At 38.2% G+C, this 9,384-nt stretch overlaps 1 long non-coding RNA gene across 1 annotated transcript; it reads left to right on the top strand.

Annotated features, from left to right (window-relative positions):
• The first annotated feature begins 2,749 nt into the window (after positions 1–2,749).
• Positions 2,750–5,223, top strand: LOC143740160 (uncharacterized). The gene is made up of 4 exons (XR_013204781.1): positions 2,750–2,815; positions 4,680–4,933; positions 5,029–5,087; positions 5,168–5,223. It is a non-coding gene; the product is annotated as an uncharacterized LOC143740160 (long non-coding RNA).
• Positions 5,224–9,384: the final 4,161 nt, after the last annotated feature.

Raw genomic sequence — 9,384 nt, 5'->3', positions numbered from 1 at the left:
TGATTGAGTGAGGGAGTGACAGTGATTGAGTGAGTGAGTGACAGTGAGTGTGTGAGTGACAGTGATTGAGTGAGTGAGTGACAGTGAGTGTGTGAGTGACAGTGATTGAGTGAGGGAGTGACAGTGATTGAGTGAGGGAGTGACAGTGATTGAGTGAGGGAGTGACAGTGATTGAGTGTGTGAGTGACAGTGATTGAGTGAGGGAGTGACAGTGATTGAGTGAGTGAGTGACAGTGATTGAGTGAGGGAGTGATAGTGATTGAGTGAGTGAGTGATAGTGATTGAGTGAGTGAGTGATAGTGATTGAGTGAGTGAGTGATAGTGATTGAGTGAGTGAGTGACAGTGAGTGTGTGAGTGACTGATTGAGTGAGGGAGTGACAGTGAGTGAGTGTGTGAGTGACAGTGATTGAGTGAGGGAGTGACATGGTGAGTGAAAGAGATATTGAGTAATAAGTGTGTGAATGATTTAGTGATTGAGTGAATGAACAAAACAGGGTTAAGTTAACAAAAATAATAATACTACTAATAATAATAATAATAATATTAATAATAATGATTAGCCTATATAATAATCCTTGATTTCTCACATCCTCACATTCAAATAGGAAGCAGAACCACCCTATCACATCCTTTACCACCACGTCACAATAAAACATGCGACGGGGTGGTATGTGACGGGGTGGTAAATTTCAGCCCAAAATGGCCGCAGATCTCCCATGTGGTTAAGTTCCTCACCTAGCATACATGCATTCTATCTGAAATATATATATTTTTGCATTAATAATGTAAAATAAAAAATAAAAATCAGTTTTCCCTCTCTATTTTGCGTGACAGGGTGGTTGGTTTAAGCTTGACAGAACCTGCCTAACATGAAAAATCAACAAATAAAGAATGTAGAGAAATGTCAGTACTTGCCTGCTTTTGTTCTTGGTGGCAAAAAGGCTCCAATGATGTCACTTCCGCTTTGTGATGTCATTTAAAGCAACAGTACATTATTTATAGATAAAACAAGTTAGTGTGACGGGGTGGTAAGTCAAACTGAGGGACGCTCACAAATTACAAAATATTTACAAAAAAATAAGGTTTATTTTGAATAAAATATATCTTATGTGAAAAGGAACACACATATAATCCTAAAAATAATAAATGTTTTTTAAAAATACATAACTTATTTGGTGATATTTTAGATGCAAATGTCATGTTGGTCAACACGGACATGTGAAATCAGCTATGAACTAATGAAAAATTATTAAAATAGAATGTTATTCTTTTAAAAAAATGTTTTTATCATATATCATATTAACAAGAACACTTGAATGAATAACCTTAATATTTGTAAACACATTTTGGGACATGTTTGTGCCTTATGCATCTCATCAAACGTTGTGGACCCAAATGGCACCCGTTTCGTAGAATGACTCAGGTATTTATTAAAAGGGGTAATCCGTACTCACATCCAGTCCAGGCAAGGGTCAAATTCCAACAAAGACAGTCCAAGAATAAACAACAAAACATGAGAGAGAAGCAACAACAGGAACGGAAGTGTGGGGACATTAAACAACGAATCCGTACACATACTAACACAGATAGGGAATATATACACAGATCTAACAAGACTAACAATGAACAGCTGGGAACAATGATGACGGGGAACAGCTGAGTGCAATGAACTGATGAGTGACAGTGACAGACAGAATGCTGGGAAATGAAGTCAATAGTGAAGGACACCGTGATAACGAGGACCTCTAGTGGACACCTGGGGAACACAAACCCAACACTGTGACAATTAGTGAAATCAGCTGGCTGAGTTCATGGGTGAAATAAACATATGGCAGGACTTTTACTTTCTGACCCCTGTTTCAATAAGGAGGTTCAACCAACTCTGAGTTAAAACTTGAACTCTGAGTTGACTTACCCTGAGATGGGAAACTCTGAGTTTTCGGTTTCAGAACAGCTGAAATGAGTAAGTTCAATCAACTCTAAGTTGACTGACTCTGAGTTAAGCGGGTGCACCACAACTATAAAAAGCCATTATCAATGGAGCGCAGATATTATGAGTCACCATGGTAACAGCGCCAGACAAAAAGAGGTCTGCATATTTCTCACCAGCAGTACACAAACATTTTTTTTAAGCAACAGGGCAGCAGCGGCGATCGAGAGAGTTAGTTTGGGAGAAAATAGTTGCTCGAATCAATGCGTAAGTTTACATTTTATTTACTGTTATACAGTGTTGGGTGTAATTACCAAGTAATCTAAATACTGTAATTTAATTAAAGGGATTACTCTTAATTCTTCTGTAATATAAAGTAAAATACGATGTCCTTGCATTAAATACTGCATAGACTAGAACAATTCTGTATAAAACAATAGTGGATTTAACATAACATTTTTAAAAGGTATATTTTTAAATGTAACCATCTCTCTCTACACTTTGGTCAATTCAAGAATATTTCATGCAATTGTATATTGTTAATTTGAAAGCATTGAAAGTGTAGTTTATTGCCTCTTTTTGTATTTTTCAAGTGGTTGAGGTTGATATGGGATTTATAAAGTAATTAGTAGTAAGTAGACCAATACTTTCTGGAGATAGTAATTATTACATTAATCAAATTACACTGTTGAAGATGTCATTTGTAGTTAGTTATTAATAACTAATTTAGAGTAACTTACCCAACTGTTATAATATCAGAGGTGAAACTGGAAGAACAGTATGTTATTCAACCTAATTTTAATGTTCATGTAGGTGCAATCCTGCAGGCATTAAAATAACATGGCAGCAGCTGAAAATGAAATATAAAAACATAATTCAATCAGGTAAGGCTTGAGCCATAGTTCGAATTACAGGGGGTACTGGGGGGTACTATACCCCCCAATGAAGACCCAGTACCTCCCAAAGGGACAGAAATATCAGTTTTGGGGGGGTCAGATAATTTTTCTGATATTGTGAAAAAATATAATTCGAGTTACAATAGGCTACAAGTCAACTCCTATTTTCACTGTAGGAACATTTTAATGTAAAGCGATTTCAGACACCCCTATTGTGGACCGTACCATTTTTAACCACCGTGGCTAGAAGCAACGGAGATAGAGAACGGTTTGCTGCTGACGTGCATGGATAAATGTAAGTTGCTAGCTGACGTCTAGCTTGTTGGTTTTATAACCTTCATTTATTAACGTGCTTTGTTCTTTCATTGCTCATGTCACGTCTTCATACATTGAATAACCGGCTACTTACCTGCTACTTACCCATTGAGGCTATTTAAGTGGACCTTATTTACCAAGGTTAGGTAGCAAGATAATTCTCAATTTAAATCAAGCTTTACATTGTGGTGAGGTAAAATCAGGGGCGGATCTACAAACAACATTGTTAGTGTATTAGAGGCGTGGGCGCGATCGAACTGTGTGTGTGTGTGTGTGTGTGTGTGTGTGTGTGTGTGTGAGTGAGAAAGAGAGAGAGAGAGGCGCGGGCGCGATCGAACTGTGTGTGTGTGTGTGTATGTGTGTGTGTGTGTGAGAGAGAGAGAGAGAGAGAGAGAGAGAGGCAGGCGCGGGGCGCGATCGAACTGTGTGTGTGTGTGTGTGTGTGTGTGTGTGTGTGTGTGTGAGAGAGAGAGAGAGAGAGAGAGAGAGAGAGAGAGAGAGAGGCGCGGGCGCGATCGAACTGTGTGTGTGTTTGTCCTATGACTAAATCTGTTCATATTTCCTCAAAACTCACTAGAAGACATCATTTGAGGGGTCTTTTTTTTTTTTTTTTAAATCTCCTGGGGTGCAAACCCCCAAGAATTGCTTTTTCACAAAGTACAATTTAATTATAGACTACACAGACTGTTGATAGTGATTACACAGAGAAAGGGTCCACAATTCACAAATTAAGACCCTCACCATCCAAAAACCCAGCTACATCTCTGATTTGACTCCCACTCCGTGTGATGTAGTGTAGAGAACAAAACACATTCAATGAAAACCGTAGCATTTTAAATTATGAATAATGTCCATGGCCCCCTTCCTGAAACCTCATGCCACCCCTTTGCCACCCCAGGTGGTAGTATGGTTTTTCATAGTATGCTCCTTAATCACATTAAAGATTGTGTTGATTTGACACTGACTACCATAGACTACAATGGAAAATTGGTTTCTGTTTAAACAGTATATGAGAGGGTTGGGTCTTACCTCCAGGTCTTATGAAATCTAAAAATAAACCAAATCAATATTTCATGAAATAGGCAATAGGCTTCTTGAAAAGGTATTACTTTTACTAGTAATTAGAATGGTATTTCAGTGCACTTAACTTCTAACTAATGGGAGTTGATCAAAACAGTTCTTTTCTGGATATAAAATAACAATGAGATATTCTGTAGCCTACTGATTATCAGTTTGTCGCATGTTTAGACCTTGTATGTGTGTTGCACAACACATGTTGCACTTGGCGATCACGGTGGGGATTGATATGGTAGTGGACCGTGATGGTCATATAAGAAGTGAAGGGGCAGTACCCCCCAATTATGGTGGGGTATTTCACACTCTGTTGAGCATATTATAGATTTAGGCTACCTGACTTTACAAACATTTGACATATTAAATAACTAAATAGCATCCAGTGTCTAGCAGTGCAGCAGCATTTTTGACATAGGTCTAATTAACACAATTACATGTTCATTCTCATTTGGCTTCTACTCAGCCAACAGAAAGAAAGAAGAGGCTCGCAAAGATGGAGATGGAGATGCAGAGGAGATGAAGATGGATATGCAGAGGAGATGGAGATGGAGATGCAGAGGAGATGGAGATGGAGATGCAGAGGAGATGGAGATGGAGATGAAGAGGAGATGGAGATGGCCCTGAGCCTGAATGCTGGAAGGCCAATGGCTGAGGGAATTCCTGGAGGGACTTCATCAGAGCCAGTCACTCCCGAAGATTCAAGTGCCTTCATAAAATGTAAGAGGTCTACATATGTGTTATTTTTTATATAGGCTGTTTTTGATATTTCCATATATTTTACTTTGGGTTGGGTTTTTTGTTGCTCCCAACAGATTCTGATGGTAATATCTGTCTTTTGGAGCCTCCTGTCCCAACAGAACCCCAGACAGTTGTAAGTAGCCTACTCCATACACCAGAAATTATGACAAATAGTATTATAAAGTGTGCTGAACCAAATGCTCATCTTCACAGGACGATGGGGATGAAGAAACAGTTTCTGACGCCACAGAGAGGCCTACAGAGGAAATATTAATATTATGTGTTTACACATCAAACAATCTACACATTCACATTTCTTCACATTATTTATGTGGAGTAGCCTATAGAATATAAGTTTATATCTAAGTATAAACGGATATTCTTATCTCTCCCCATCCCCCAGAGTGTGGAAGAACAGTAGGAGGAAGGTCCATCAACTTCTGGTGCACAGATGAACATAGTTCAGTGATTTTCAGTGAATGCCACAGTTTAATTCTGAAGAATTTGTTTAGAACTACATGATGCAACTGTAATCTACTGTATTTTCAGTTGCCAGTTAAGAAGTTATATAGACTACATCTTATTAAAAAAATTGGGGGAAAAAACAGCAATGAATAAATGTACCGAAAGAATTAATGAGGTGTTTAAACACCGCTTCCTCTTTAAAAAAGGGGTGGAGACCGAAATAAACTCTGGGTTTACTGAAGAAAACCTGCTCCCGACCAGGTTAGGTTCACAGAGTAAGTTACCATGGTAACTGACTCGGAGTATAAGTTACCTCTCTTTCAGAAACGGGCTTGACTTACACTGCTTTCTCAGGTGTCGTGAGCTCTGGGGTATAGAGATGGGAAGGACTCAAAAGCAGTGGTGAGAAGTGGATCAAGTTTATTACAAAACTTTGTGAACAATGAATAGTCCTTGTGACACAGTGAAGTAAGGTGAAGCCTCTCTGATAGGTGGTTCCGGTGAGGACAGCCCGCACTCTTACGGACGTGTAGTGAGGAGGAGACCACCGACTGACAGGGAGAGTCCAGGAATATCCAGCCAGAGAAGAGAACCGGATCCAGCAGGTGAACAGACCTACACCGATCCCCACGTCTAGGATTCCTGAATCAAAGATACTGGTAAGTAGAATAGCGAACACACACAGACAGGAAAAAGCACACGCGACCTAAAACAATCCACTGACAATCACTGGTAGACACAGCTGGGTATATAAAGGGTAGAGGAAACGAGAGACAGGTGGGGAAGATCAGCTTGTGATAGTGCTAATTGCCAGCGTCACAAGCTGCAGAAATGACAGGACCAAAACAAACAACAGAGAGGGACAGGTGACACACCCTGACCCGTGACATCAGGTTTGACTTACCTCCCATTCTGAAACAGAAAACCCAGAGTTTCCCTCATCTCAGGGTTAACATACTCAGAGTTTTCACTTAACCTCCTTTCTGAAACAGGCCCCTGGACTTTACACTACTGTGATGATGTAGATGGTGCACTCAGTCAAAGATAGAGGTCCCTTTCCCATCCATGATCAGATTCCAGTCTGACTGCAGAAATGAGGGACATGATGGATGGCAGAGACAGATGAAGGTGGTGATCTGATTCATCAAAATAAAGCCACAGAATGAGAACAGCTGTGTTGAGATGGCAGTAGGATGTGGGATTCATCGCTTGTGGTTTTAACTACATGATTGTTTGAACAATAAGTTTGAATAAAGCTTTGTTTCATGTGTTGTTGACTTGTGCATTTGTTTATTGTGATGGTTACTTTTATTCATTCTTTTACTCGTTTATTCATGGTTCTTATTGTTGTCAGTAAATAAAATATAATTATTTCATTAATTTATGCATTAATTCATTGCCTGGCTGAAAATTTGGCTTGTCTTCACTGCATTTATCTAGTGTGTGTTCATGCATATCTATGTCATATGAAAAAGCAAAATTATTTTTGCTTGTTTTACTAAAATATATAATTTTCAGTAAAAAAAAGGTAATATAATTAAGTATTGGTCAGCATTTATCATAATTATTGTGTGTAAGTTTTGGGGTAGGCTACCAATGCACTTCATTCTCGGGTAATCTTATTTTTTAAGGAGTGATACATTTGAGTTTAAAATCAACAGTCTTCTCCAAAGGCAAGATCTTCGAGCAGCTGTGTCTCCTTTGTGCAGACATTACAAATGCTGAGGAAAATCGTTCTAGGTAGGATTGTCGAGTTACTAATGTTATGAGGTGTTAGTGCACCTGTTACACATATAATTTTTTATTGCAGAACTTAGTTACATACGAGATCAGGGAAAGATACCATGGTTGAATCTTTAACAATGAACAATCATAATGTCAAAAACATATATATCATGGGTTTGCGTACATCATAATATGAGATTATATACACAGGAAAAAAAGCACAATGACAAGGTTAAATATCTTTGAATAATTAATCGTAATACATAAAAAATGCATTTTTGTTTTGTTTTTTGTTATTTATAAGCCTTAGAATGAAACGAGTTAAATTCAACAAGAAAAAGAGGAAAACATAAAGGACTTTTGGGGGCTTTTGCTTGTGGGTGAATTTTTTTGCATATAAAATAAAGAAATTAACAACACATATTCAAGAGGTGACGATTTGGGGTTTTCGTAATAAAAAATAATATCTTTAAGGATAAAACTGCGGGTCACATTATTGGGTTAAAAATATAAGAACTTAAATCAACCATAAATGTATTGGTTATACTACAGTCACAAAATAAATGGGTTGTTTCTTCAACAAGACCACAAACTGAGCAAGTTTCATCAATATCAAGATATTTACAGATAGATGAATTAAACCTGTCGCTCATATCTTTTAAGTTGTTACGCTTGTGATAACGTCAACATGACAGATGTCCGGATCACATTCATACTTAACGTGATCAGGTTATAAAGTACCTAATCTTTTAGAGCTTGTTAAGCCAGTTCTTATTGAAATTAAGTACCTATTCGGTGAGTATGCGGTTTCGAACGCAGCCAGTGTCTCTAACAGATTGAGAATTGTAAGCAACCCAAATGTTATACATTTGCTTAAATCAAGGCTGGCATTTATTATTTAAATACAAATACAAGAGAATATATAACATTTACAATAAACAATATTAAAAAAGTTACATTATATTATATTACAGTTTTATTATAATCTATTAATAATGTACAATCAAAATGGCACCATTTACTGGTACCACCTCTTATCAAACTATATAATGTTTTATTGAAAAAATCAGCTGTATCTTAGAAATCTCTACAATTTCAGATCTTCTCGCAGTGTCCATTTTATTGACAATGCCGGAATGAACAAAATTACTATTATGTCACACTCAGTGACATCCCTATTTGAGAGATAGGAGGCACTCTAACTTAGAGGCATCTCTTCTTTTGTTGGTATTAAATATTCTTACCAATTGATATTAAAACTTTATCAAAGCCTAATTTCCCTAATACTGGTATTTTATATTCTTGACATTTGAAATACAAAACAAAATAATATATTGAAACTGTCAGAAGTGACAGTTCGAAGTGGAACTCTACACTGCATTGTGGAGTTGACGCTATGGGATTGCTCTGCGTAAGCCGGTGTCTGAAGTACGTATTTTACACGCCAATCTCGTCTGGCTACCGCAGTCGGGTGATGTCACAGGTATGCCGGTAGCGTATAAAAGGGTGCCTAGAGAAGACGTCATTAGCTTCTTGTCTTTCTGTGCTTGTGATTTTCGATGGGTATGTGTGATTAGGAGAAAGAAAAACTGTCTAGCACATTTAGAAGATGTATCATGCCATGTCATAGATTTATAACGCCTAATGACTGCGTTATTTGTTTGGGAGCGAAGCACGCTCGGTCAGCCCTCGAGGGGGCTGGCTGCACTCTATGACCGCTTCCCAGTGAGAAAGCTCCATTACTGCCTGGCTCATTTTAAGAGGGAGCCAGGTGTCTGTGCCACACAGATTAGGTCCTGTCCGGTGACTGCAATCATGTGGACTGCAGGTTGAGCTATCTGAGGAGCTCGAAATGGGTCTATCTCTTTCCCAAGTTTCGTCAATCATTACTCGTTAGCTCTCCAGTTCTCAGGCCAGACCTGGAAGTCCATCGCGATCTACTGGTAGATCTTTATCACTGTCCCGGTAGCTCCCGAAAAGAACAGAAAAAGTAGTACAAAAAACACATTATCAAGGATCAAAATTGTGACCATTTTGGTCGCATATGCTCCCAAAATTGAATCTGTGCGACCTCAATTTATTTGGAAGCATTTGTAAGAGTATAAATAATTGTTGTGGTGCGACTTTTTTTATAGAGAAACATCGGTCGACCGGCCATAAATCAGAAACAGACGGTTTGTGCTCCAAATACACGATCGGCAACTGCACGGTTTTTAGTTTATTTTTGGCTGATCTTTATT

Source organism: Siphateles boraxobius, unplaced genomic scaffold (genome assembly GCF_051911475.1).
Source record: "Siphateles boraxobius isolate OS27281-9 unplaced genomic scaffold, OSU_SipBor_1 17, whole genome shotgun sequence".
Classification (NCBI taxonomy): Eukaryota; Metazoa; Chordata; class Actinopteri; order Cypriniformes; family Leuciscidae; genus Siphateles; species Siphateles boraxobius.
The sequence above is the reverse complement of the archived record's forward strand: the minus strand, read 5'-3'. Positions and strand labels throughout refer to the sequence as shown.